The 13,230-nt window shown below is 39.1% G+C and overlaps 1 long non-coding RNA gene across 1 annotated transcript in view; it reads right to left on the bottom strand.

Moving 5' to 3' along the window:
* Positions 1–300: 300 nt before the first annotated feature.
* Positions 301–13,230, bottom strand: part of LOC138358792 (uncharacterized) — an 81,134-nt gene continuing 68,204 nt past the window's right edge. The window contains exon 3 of the long non-coding RNA XR_011225562.1: positions 301–944. This is a non-coding gene — a long non-coding RNA (uncharacterized lncRNA). The remainder of the gene's footprint in view (positions 945–13,230) is intronic.

Raw genomic sequence — 13,230 nt, 5'->3', positions numbered from 1 at the left:
AAATTAGATTTAGTAATTTTGTAAATTAGATTCATTAATTTTTTAAGACTAAAATTTAGAGACATTAATTTAGTGACCAAAACTCCAATACCTTTTTATTTACATATAATAAATAATTCTTTAAACTGTCAAAAGCTGCAAATTTACACATTATACGATATTAAATTAAGACACACCACATGTACTTATTTTGAAGGAATCTATATTCTCGTTTTGAATGTAAACGTGTATTAATTTTTAAGACATACTTATTTATTTATCTATTTATTTATTTATATATACTAGAAAGCACATTGGGGTTAAGAGAGAACATTTTGTTTAAGTTGGAATTACAATCTTGTAAAGCCACTAGCACGCATAGCGTTTCGGGACAAAATGTGTATGAGCAAAATGCAAAATGAAAAATTCGGGCAAAATGCATATAATGTGTATGAGAAGATATAACTACCATCCATCGGTAGTTTCAGAGTTTTTCACGTCCGAAAAAAGTTCTGGAAAATTATAATACAAAAAAATCATGTTCTGCAAACTTTGTACATTACCTACCTTGAGGTTACCTTGAGGTGCTTCCGGGGCTTAGCGTCCCCGCGGCCCGGTCGTCGACCAGGCCTCCTGGTTGCCGGACTGATCAACCAGGCTGTTGGACGCGGCTGCTCGCAGCCTGACGTATGAGTCACAGTCCTGGTTGATCAGGTATCCTTTGGAGGTGCTTATCCAGTTCTCTCTTGAACACTGTGAGGGGTCGGCCAGTTATGCCCCTTATGTGTAGTGGAAGCGTGTTGAACAGTCTCGGACCTCTGATGTTGATAGAGTTCACTCTCAGAGTACCAGTTGCACCTCTGTTTTTCAACGGGGGTATTCTGCACATCCTGCCATGTCTTCTGGTCTCATGTGATGTTATTTCTGTGTGCAGGTTTGGGACCAGCCCCTCTAATATTTTCCACCTATGTAAGGATAAATTAATAAATTAGTCATATATATAAATATATATTAGTTATATATTTGTAAACACTATTCTGTATAAAAGGGTAAATACCAATAATGCAATTACTGCATTACTGGTAATTGTGTACATCAAAAACTCTTAATAAACTGCGAGGTATTAATGAATAAAGTAGTATATGTTAAATAGTTTGAATGATGATGTATGTTAAATTGGTTTTTCTTCATCACTGACAAATTACTAAATCATAAATTCTGGCTGACACAGATTAAACAATTCATGTGTGTTGCTTAATCAGGGCGATATAATTAATTAGTGTGTTAATGATGTTTTCCTTAAGGCAGGAAAGATTGAATCCACTTTTTTAAATATTAAAAATTATTTCCATGTGAATTATTGAATTTGTAAATATTATAATAATTGTTAATGTGTTGGAGATTTTTCAATTTTTAGAGCAGTGGAGTAGAGGTGGAGGAGGGAAGGGAGGGATAACCCAGAGGAAGGGGTGAAGGGGAAGGGAGACATAACAGATAGAAAGGGGTGAGGGGGAAGGAAAGAGTGAAGGGAGACAGAACAGTGGAAAGGGTGATGGAGCGAATCAAGGGTACGGGGGAGGGGGATATTAAGTGGACAAACAAAACGAAGATCGAATAAAATGTACTGGTGATGGTTCAAAGGAAAATATAGGATAATAATGACCCAGGGGAGGGGAGAATGAAGCAAGGAGGGTGAGAGAGGAGGTGGTTGAGGGACATGAAGAATGGGGAAGAGGGGTAAGTAGCTGAGAGGAATGGGAGTAGAGGTGGTCGCCGAGGAGAAAGGAGGGCGAGAGAGGAGGAGGTAGCCGCGGGGAGAAGATATCAGAAGCACTACTGGCAAAGTTGACCTGAGAACTCCAGTGAAGAACATCAACAACGGTGGCTGACAGTGTGCTCCGTGACATCTGCTTCCCGTAATGTCGCATGATGCCAAATGCTTTAATTATACACGATGCACAACATCGTCAAGCAGTCCACATAAATATCAGATAATTAACTGCAATCTGGTTTAGCACATTAGAGTAGATTTATAAACTTAGCTTAGAGAAATGCCAGTGAGTTGTGCATCGCCAAGGGTTAGGAAAGAGATTCATTGTTATTGCAGGGAGATTAACGGCATTATATTGCAGCATTATTTACATAGACTTTATAAATACGCATTAATTAAATAAATCAAAGTAGTTAATATTCGAATATTTTTCATGTCATGTTTCATTCATCGAAAGATGTATTTCACTTCTTAGCTTATATACCCAAAAGTATATTTTAGTCAAATGATTAGAACTAGAGTGTCCATGCTAGTTAAGTCTATAAATATTGACTCTGCTAATTCCATACGTGTCACATGCCTTCAACCTTAAGTCTCAATTTCAATTTCTTCTTTCTTTATTATGCACCCCATACCCATCCCGTGGGTGGAAAGGGTTACAGAGGCACATAATCGGTTCAGGAACTGAACCCCATAGTTCGTTTAGCTAAGCAAATAACAATCTTTCGACGCTAGTTAAGCAATTGTTACTATTATATATGTGTGTGTGTGTGGGTGTGTGTGTAAATATTTATACAATCATTTACACAAATACATATACACATTGAAAATCTTTTTATATCACAAGTGATTCAATAAGAGGCTCACAACAGTCATCTATGGTGAGTCACACAGTTACTGGTCTTGCTCCACACCCACCCAACTGGGCGGCAGCTTTAGTCATGTGCAGGCTGCACCTACAGTAAGCAAATTTTGGATACTTCGCTAAGATTTCTGGCAGTACATCATTATGAATGAAGTACTTACACATTTCTTGGACACCGTTGATGGTGTTATCTCTGAATTCCGATATTTTTTCACATTGCATTAAATAATGTCGCAAAGTATGCGAATATTTCTGCTGACATAGTTTACATGTGGTCAAATCTATATCAGCAGATGTTACAAACTCCCAGAGGTACTTGTAGCCGAGCCTAAGCCTAACAGTAGTAACATCTAGAAGTCTGCTAACCTTATTGGATGACCCCACAGACGTGCGGATCTTCCTGCATAATAGAATGATGATAGATAGAGTAAATGGTGTGAATTTCACTATGCCTCAAGTCTACGAGATTTTTTTAATGTTTCTGGAATATTACTGCCCTCAGGCTGCTTAAAGGCTGTCCAAGTTGGTAATCAATTTCCTCTTTATGAGCAAAAGTCTTGGCTAATTCATCAGTTCTATCATGCATTCGGAGACCAATATGGGAAGGAATCCACAGGAGACAGACTCTGACTCCATCATTGATTATTCAGAGACAAGCACTTCACAGTTATGCCTTGGGGAGCTGAGGGCAGTCAGGGATGACACGGAGTCACAATTAGCGTGTCAACTTTTAATTTACATACGCGCTCGAGTGCAAGGATTATGGCAACCAATTCTGCTTGAAGAGTGGAAGCCCAGTTATTTGTACGCGCTCCACACTCATAGGAGAAGGAACCATCTCTCGCAGACACAGTAAATGCACTTCCAGCTGCACCGTAAGACTGGTGCAAGAAGCCATCGGTGTAAATAATTTGGGAACGGAAGCGCTCTCTGGCTAATGCATCAATTTGGCTTAAGGCATTGTATTGTGCTTCTTGTCGAAGCAAGGGTTGCTCTTTATTCAGTTTCTTGGGTGGGAAAGGGAGAACAGTAATTTGGAAAGGAGTGATCTCCCATGGGGCAGGAAAGTGTCGTTGTTGTCTCTCTCTTGGTAGAGGTGATGAATATTATACATTCTGAGCACAGTGGCAGCTTTGGTAATCATTTGAAGGAATGCTGACCTTCAAGAAAGAAGGCTTGGAGGACTTCAGTGCAGAGGGTTAGGGGTGGGTTAGCCTATGCATCTTGAAATGAATTAAAACATTAATTTCAGTGATACGATCACTTACACTTGTAATATCTCCAAAAGAATTTGTTGAGTTAATTATGTGGTCGCGGGCATCAGGAGAGAGAGCGTCTCTTGATATTAAGTCGCTGTTCCCCAATGTGCCCATGGATGACACAGTAGGACTGATGATGGACAGTGTATAGAGATCGAGCTTGTACTCCCCTTAACATACAAGACGGCTCACTTAGGAAGCTACTCGAAGCATGTAACAAAGAGGCACTCTTCCTGAGTCCTGATGGGCGCATGTATAACCAAGTAGACGGTGTCGCTATAGGTTCCCTTCTTGGTGTCCTATGTGCTAATTTTTACATGGGTACCGTCGAACAAAAAGTGCTTGTTGACGTGGGCCAGAAACCCGAGATTGACAGAGGCAGGAAGTGTGGCACAAGATAGAGAGAAAATCCCACACAAAAACCTAGGGTGCCCGGGGCGACCCGAGCATCTCCGGGTATCTCATCTAATATACATACTATATATATGTATATAATACTCATATTTATGTTATTTTATGTAACTAAATTATTTAAATATTAATTAGTCACTCATTTTGACAACCAGTTTGTAATTTTATCCCCCATGCATGTTTACTGACTCCGGAAAGATTAAACTCTGAACTCGAAGTAGGAAAATATCTCTCTGTGTAAACCGCGTCTCCTGTTGCACGCCATTGTCAAAGAGTTCACTGGGGAAAACAAAATAATAATCATAATGTTTATTTGCGAGGTAATCACAATATAACTTGAAGTGGATACATTGTTAAGGGGAAAGTTAATAGGTCAACGACAGATCGTGTTATGTTCAACACTCGAATTCTCGCCATTTCGGGGAAAAAAACTCCTTAAAAAGCAATCCCAAATTCTTTATGTTATAAAAGTTGGTCAAAATCAATCAAAAGCTTTATTCATAAATGTTATACATTTGTAATTGGGAAATTTTACATAAAAATGAAAGTACACTAATTACATAAGTCACAATAACATAGTACTTACGTCTATTCTACGTACAACATCTTAACAACATTTCGCAGACAATCTTAAGATATCAAAAGGATGGAACAATAATTGAAGTAATGACATTAAGTCAATTGAATTACATTAAGTAGTTCGATTAACAAGTTACAAACGTTCAACATGTTCACAAAGTGCGACATTTCAGCACATTTAGACAAATTGAGGACGATCAACTGACATAATATCAACCAGCCACAAAAAGTAAATAAGACACTGAGTGAAGGAGATGAATGAGACACTGAGTGAAGGAGATGAATGAGACACTGAGTGAAGGAGATGAATGAGACACTGAGTGAAGGAGATGAATGAGACACTGAGTGAAGACAATGACTTCCCAAACCCCATCAGTCATCTCCTCGCCTTAACAAGACTGTATTAAGCCACATAAACGAGTTCCTTAGACGAAGCTGTTATCTGTATATTTTAACTGAAATACTAAAGGAAAAGGAGAAGCGGAAACTGGAAGGAATAGAGAAAGAGGTAGAGGATGAGGAAGAAAAAATAAAACTCATAGAGTAATGAGAATGGCTTAGCCACTGGTGAAAGAAAACGGGATGCGAACACCAGTTTCGTACATACAATTTTTTAACAAAAATTACATTATTATAATAAGCAAATCGAGAGCCTAATCAATGACTATCAAGCATTATAATGATTAATTGTGCATTATAAATTCTTGTTAATTGCACACAATACATTCAGATATATTGTGCACAATATATTCATATTAATTGTACATTATACACCACGCAGCCACAATGCATAAAATTTTATTTCTGAAGTTTGCCGGAGAAAAAAAAAAATTGCACACATCTCTGCATTATCCGGAGGCTGTGCTTCCCTTTGTGTCTCAGCCTCGCCAATATCCAGGTGACTCCAATTAAATTTGTAATTCAAAAGCCTTTTTTTTCCTTCAAAGATCAAAGGCAGGAGAACGCATGAATCAATGGATTGGTGGATGTAGTGGGTGAATGAAATGGTGAATAGCTGGATGAATGTGAATGCGAAGTAGTGGGTGGACTGGTGGATGACTCAATTGGTGGATAAATGCACGAGTGAAGAAATGATGGAATAATGGGAGGATGGATGACTGGGTGGATCAGTCATTGGATATATGAATGAATGGACTGGCGGAGGGATGAACGGACACTCACGAACGACACACACGTAACACGAGAGCACACTCACGAACGACACACACACGCGAGAGAGCCACACTCACGAACGTCACACACACACACAAGATAAATATTGGAGGTAATGACAAAGCACCACAAAATGTCACACCCTGAAGATACTGATCATGTTATAATTAGGATATAATTAGACGAGCATGAAAAGTGAGGATTGATATAACAGAGTTACATGGCAGGAGAGACATGCATCACACATGTGGAATGACAAGAGGAGAGTTATATGACAAGAACAAAACTGATTTGAAAGAGGAGTTATGATACACGAGGCCAATATGACATATCAGACTGATATGACCAGGGAAGAGTGACGTGAAAGACAAGACTGACGTGGTAGGAAAGAGACAAGACAGAGACTGGTCTGATTAAAAAAACACAACAATCTAACTCTTTTATTTTTCTGGACTGCTACCTAGATATTCTTATTTTGATCTTCCTCATGTATTTTCTGTGGCTTGTTTCTTGATATATTTAATTGATGATGGTATTTTTATGGCTTATTGATATATTTGTGCTTCCTCCATTGGTATTTTTGTGGCTCTTCCCTTTAAATTTTTGAGACTTTTACCCTGGCATTTTTGTAGATATTATCTTGGTATTTCCCTGGTATTTTTGTAGTTATTCTCTTGGTATTTCCCTGGTATTTTTGTAGATATTATCTTGGTATTTCCCTGGTATTTTTGTAGTTATTCTCTTGGTATTTCCCTGGTATTTTTGTAGTTATTCTCTTGGTATTTCCCTGGTATTTTTGTAGATATTCTCTTGGTATTTCCCTGGTATTTTTGTAGTTATTCTCTTGGTATTTCCCTGGTATTTTTGTAGTTATTCTCTTGGTATTTCCCTGGTATTTTTGTAGATATTCTCTTGGTATTCCCCTGGTATTTTTTAAATTCTCTTGGTATTTCCCTGGTATTTTTGTAGATATTCTCTTGGTATTTCCCTGGTATTTTTGTAGTTATTCTCTTGGTATTTCCCTGGTATTTTTGTAGTTATTCTCTTGGTATTTCCCTGGTATTTTTGTAGATATTCTCTTGGTATTGCCCTGGTATTTTTGTGGCTCTTCCCTTGGTCTTGGACTTCCTTGTGGCCCCTACATTGGTATTCTATGCAGCCTCCCTATACCCCATAAGATTGGTACGCCGTTTAGACCTGTCATTAGGGGTCACTGGAACAATTATTGTTTGACATAATTCTTGGTTCTCTTTTGACATAATTCCTTGTCATAATAAATTGACAGCTCTCAATACTAGCTCCAAGCATCAACTTGGAAGAACAGCCAGCACCAAGTATCGGATGGAAAGAGTTTAAATGACAGTAATCTCAGTACTTGCATTATGCATCTACTGAAAGGAATCTCGGCACTAGCGCCATGCATCATATCAACAGAATACAAGCCCCAGCACGAATTGGACGCCATCTCGGCATTTGTACCATGCGTCGACTGCTAGTAGTCTCAACCAGCTCTTTTGATTAAGATTTAGTGAGAGAGAGAGAGAGAGAGAGAGAGAGAGAGAGAGAGAGAGAGAGAGAGAGAGAGAGAGAGATAATGAGGAAGAGAGGAAGATATAGAGGAAAAGAGAAAGAGAGAGGAAGAGAGAAGAAGAAAGAGAGAGAGAGAGAGAGAGAGAGAGAGAGAGAGAGAGAGAGAGAGAGAGAGAGAGAGAGAGAGAGAGAGAGAGAGAGAGAGAGAGAGAGAGTTATAAATCAATAACAAACAGAAGCGGCAAAAATTAGTGACAGAAAAGGGACATAATAAAAAATGATCAAACAGAGGAGTATCAAAGCCTAGCATAAAGGGACATGAATTAAATACATTAAGCATCAAAAAGCATCGAAGAAAGGCATCAAAGAACGACAAGAGCAAAGACAGAGACAAAAAACAAGAGATAGATAGATGAGCATAAAAGACAGACAGACAGATTACATAAGAATAAAACAGACAGACGATACACAAATATAACACAAGCAAAACTGCCTCGATTTAACCAACTGAAATTCGAACTGAATTTAGAATATTATTATAATAATGACCTAAACGCTCTTCTGATGGGAACATGTATATCCACATTGAGGTGACCCGAGGTCCAGCCAATAACATATTCATTTGAGCAAGTTATTTCGCTGTTATTCCAATATTTATCAAATCTGATTTAAGTTAATCGTTCAGGATCCATTGTTCTGATCATCTTTGGAACGTCTTTAGATCCTTTGTATTCTTTCGCAGTTCTCTTCTGAATCTTCTCATTGTGTACATAGTGTGGGAGGTTGTGATGGGTGGTGTTAAGATGGTGTGGGAGGTTGTAGTGGGTGGGTTAAGATGGTGTGAGAGATTGTGGTGGATCGAGTAATACGGTGTGGGAATTGTGGTGGATGGGATAGGAATAAAATAGGATTCTGTGGTGGCCGGGGGTGACAGGTTGTGGTAGGAAGTTATTATTGGTGTGGTGTGATTGAGTGGGAGATGGCGGTGGACAAAGTGTGGGAGGTTATGCTCCAAAATGCCTCCTCCCCTAGGGAAGCCTCACACATCCAGAGTTGGTACCCTCATATTAGATATATTATATATACCACATGGAGTACCCGGCGGTGCCCAGGACGACAAACTGTATTAGCAACCATTGTCATAATAACTATTCACATAAAATTTCCACCTTAACCCACACCGAGGAATACAGTAATTCCCCCAGCACACAACACACCATTAGAGAAAGCGCCATTATATATAATATGAATGTTTTCCACATTATCAACTGCCTCAACACTGGGTTTGCAACATACTGAAACATGAATATATCCACAGATTCATTTTACTAAAACATTATCTCGTATATATTAAATAATTATATTGTCAAACAATGCCTGACATATATGAAGCAAGAAGCCTATTACACTAACCAAAAATTCGGTTTCATTGATTTTTAATTTGGTTTTCACCGCTTTAGGGCACAGACACAATATGTCTCTCGTAAGGTCATGCATGATGTAATTTTAATTATGAAACACGTTTGTTTATCGCAATGCATTGTAATTTATCTTCAGTACACGATACACAACAATTAATCACAAACATATATATTTAAATGAAAACGTTTGTCGACTCGGTTCAGTAGTCAAACTCTATATATATATATATATATATATATATATATATATATATATATATATATATATATATATATATATATATATATATATATATATATATATATATATATATATATATATTCTTCCTTCCTTCTGAAGATGTATTTAATATTTACGAAAGTACTTAAGGAAATTTCCTGTTTCATTTTTCCTCCGTGGTCTGACATTGTCACATTCTTAATCACGTGTTTATTTTCGTGATATACACACATATATATATATATATATATATATATATATATATATATATATATATATATATATATATATATATATATATATATATATATATATATATATATATATATATATACACACGTCACACACACGTCAGAAAATGAAGAAACGACGACGTTTCGCTCCCTTCTGGACAATTATCAAGTCGTTTACTTGATAACGGTCCAAGACGGGACGAAACCTCGTCGTTTCTTAATTTTCAGATGTGGTTTGGTTAACGTTAATCATATTAAACACAAAAATTAAGGGACTCTCACTGCTTATCAGTTCCACATGTGTGTCAGTTTCACGTGCGCGTCAGTTCCAAGTGTGCGTCAGTCACATGTGCGTTGCCCTTGGTGCTCATGCAGTTATTGGCAGTCAACTAAAGTTCACCTCGAGCTTAGAGTCAAAAGGGTTTTCAACTAGCATGCAGCTTCAAGCTCCGCTACAATATTGTCCTGCAGTTGTGTATTACAAGCAACATTACAACCCTGTCCCACAGTATACCGGTTGTGTATTACAAGCACCATTACAACACCGTCCTACAGTATACCAGTTGTGTATTACAAGCACCATTACAACACTGTCTCACAGTATACCGGTTGTGTATTACAAGCACCATTACAACACTGTTCCACAGTATACCGGTTGTGTATTACAAGCACCATTACAACACCGTCCTACTGTATACCGGGTCCGTGTTCATGGTGTTATATCACACTCCCTCTCTCTCTTGTTCATGTTGTTATGTTAGTGGTCACTCCTGAGGATCAAATACAACGTGAAATGAAGTAGTATATATGTTGCGAAAATAACACTGCCGGTTACTTATTCTGCTGTCACATCTGTTAGGATGATGCTGTTGTTACTGCTGCTGTTGCTGGTAGTAGTGATGAAGTTGGTGGTGCTGCTGCTGGTGTTATTACTACAGGTGCATGCAAGTGGCCGGTGATCTTACGAGTCCTAGCAATACGAGCGAGCTCTCAAATAGAGAAGAGATAACGAGCCTCGCCTATTGTGCCACGGTACCTCGATACAGGTGATGTGGCAAACACCAGCCCAAATTCCCGTTAGAGGTCGTGGGCAAGCGAGCAGAATGGCCTTTACCCGGCAGGTGGGCTGCATCAGACCTTTCCTACTTCCGCTCATCTCATTATCATTCTCTCACTCTCATCTCCTCCACGTTCCACGTTTCCCCACCTCGTCCTTTTCCCACTTCCCTCATCTCCAACCGGCCGCGATCAGCCGTGTGATTTTTTTTAACTGGGCTGGGATAGTGTGGCACACAGACCGCGACCGTCGCTTAGCGATTGCTTTCAAGACCTTCAAAAAGCTAAGTGGACTCACAGGACCACACGAGGACCCGTCACGTCCCATGATGACCGTGACGATCCGTGTTTGGCCGTGACTGCCAAACAACGACCTTAGAGGCTCAACCAAGCATAGGCAGCTACTACACAAAACAATGCAAGATCGCTACATATTACGCCTCTCCTCAGGTCCCAGGTGTCCCTCGGGGGCCCAATCATCCTCTAATATAACCTTGCACCACCTGTCAGCCTTCTTCCTGCATCTTGCCTCGTGCTTTCCTAGCCTTCATCTGACACAATGTCTCTCCACCAGCTGCCCTGCATCTGGTCTTCTTGCCCCTTCATATTTTTAAGACCGTCATAAAATATATTTTGTCTACAAAACACGGGAAGTGTCTAAGAGAGACTAAGGCCATTCTTTAAATTGAATCATCTACAAACTTTACAAATAGTGTAATCAATCAAGGACAATTCACCTTTGTTTATGAATGCATATTAAATTTATCCTTTTATAAGTCATAGGCAAAGCTATGCATGTTGTATGGTCAAACCAGATACTGAAAAACTAAAGAATGCTCTACTATTCCGAAAAACTCGACATCGCTATAAATTCAGGAAGACTAGTAACGAACAGCCCCAACACCGCCACACATCCAGGTATTACTTCATGTAAGCAGCACGGTAAATATGACAGGCACTAACATATTATCCAAAAAATCTGTTTCAAAATATCTCAATAAGAGGTGAAATAGCTCTCCCAGAACAACTGACAACCACGTGTTAGTGGGAAATACAAATGTGAACCTTGGTAGTGGTGTCGTGGTCGTAGTGTCGTCCAGCAACGACTAGTTCTTAAAATGGACACCAGAGGGAAAACAAAAACATATTAACAGTCAATCGGGGACGACACTGTGAGTGTACCCAAAACAGCTCCCAGCGAGTCAACAAGCAAATACTGCATCATTTCAGATTTTCATACCTAAGTGTATGTGGTGACTCCAAATCAGAGAAGCAAATGTCCATACGCGAAAGTTGGTTAAGTTCCAGACTCTATAGTGGGCTAGCAAGCACAGAAAACCTTTCCGTGTTTAAAATCATTTCCATACCAACTAGGACGCCAAACCTGGTAATCTATTTTTAAATGTATCCATCATTTCTTCTGGGTCAACATTTTGATTCTAGACGTAAGGAAGAGTTTCATTTTCCAAGGAACCAGAACTGTATCCGATTTCCATACCTGGAAGGATTCCAGACATACGTGCATACTAATATCTATCTTCTAGCGCCTCCCCTCGCTCCTTCCATCACAGTTTCCTCCAGTTTCTGGATCACCGCTGTGATTCTAGGGCATGAGCCCCGCACCTCTCCATCATTTTCTCTGCTTATAGTGTAATCTTCTCCCCTCATCGCTTCCTGGAACCATCACCATTACCGTCTTCAATGTGCTTCATCCCTGGACCACACACCCCGGCTACCTCATCCATACTCCCCAATTCTCTTTGCCCTTTTTTGCATTACATATTTTATTATATATGCTATTATATTAATCATTATATAATTTTTTATTTATATATGGGTTCGAAACGTTGTGTAAATTATAATAAATATGATACATTATACAGTTAGTTTTTCTTTTCGTCAACTTTGAACAAATATGACATTCAGAGAAATCTTCTTCCAGTTAAACTAAGATCGAAGAGCACGAGTTTCTCTCAGCCCCAAAGATCTCAGTATATAGGCAAGACAACGTCTCTCTCTCTCTCTCTAGGCGATTAACAATGCACAAGCAACAGGGCTCCATCAAGGAACGCATAATCTCCCCACACAACCAGACCATCACCAGAGACATCTTAATAAGCAACACAGGAATAATCGACAGGTATAACAACAACACAAAACTGGACTTCAGGGAGGCGCTACGCATCAAGAAGTCAAGACCAGCAATCAACAACCATTTAACACATAATTACATCCTCCCCACTTCCAGACCCCGAGCCAACACAGACAGGATCCTAACACCCTGGCTTAGAAGCACTAGCAGTCGCAAGAACATAAGCTGCTTATGTTGATGCATGTAATACCCAATCAATATCTCCTATGTTATGCCATTCATCCACTTGTTCTGTACTACCTCACCCAAAGAGAATATAAGCCTGTGCAAAAGCACGGTAAGCACGTTACAGCCCCGCTCCTGTACCAGGCAAGTCCACTACGGGCTCACCATAGCCCGTGCTACTTGGAACATTTTGTTCCCAGTAGCTGAATCTTAAACAACAGTAGCATGGTAAGTTAGTCTTTGAGAATGTAAGGAGTGACCTTGCAAAACGCATCTCTAGGCGTCAAACCAAAAACTAAATTGTGAAAATTAACTTTGGAGTATTAATTTTTCAACTTCCCTTCATAGTGAAGAAAAACATAATAAATATTGAAAAGGCTCCTGTCATAATCATCAATCTCACACTTTCGGTCATA

This window comes from Procambarus clarkii, chromosome 86 (assembly GCF_040958095.1).
Source record: "Procambarus clarkii isolate CNS0578487 chromosome 86, FALCON_Pclarkii_2.0, whole genome shotgun sequence".
Classification (NCBI taxonomy): Eukaryota; Metazoa; Arthropoda; class Malacostraca; order Decapoda; family Cambaridae; genus Procambarus; species Procambarus clarkii.
The sequence above is the reverse complement of the archived record's forward strand: the minus strand, read 5'-3'. Positions and strand labels throughout refer to the sequence as shown.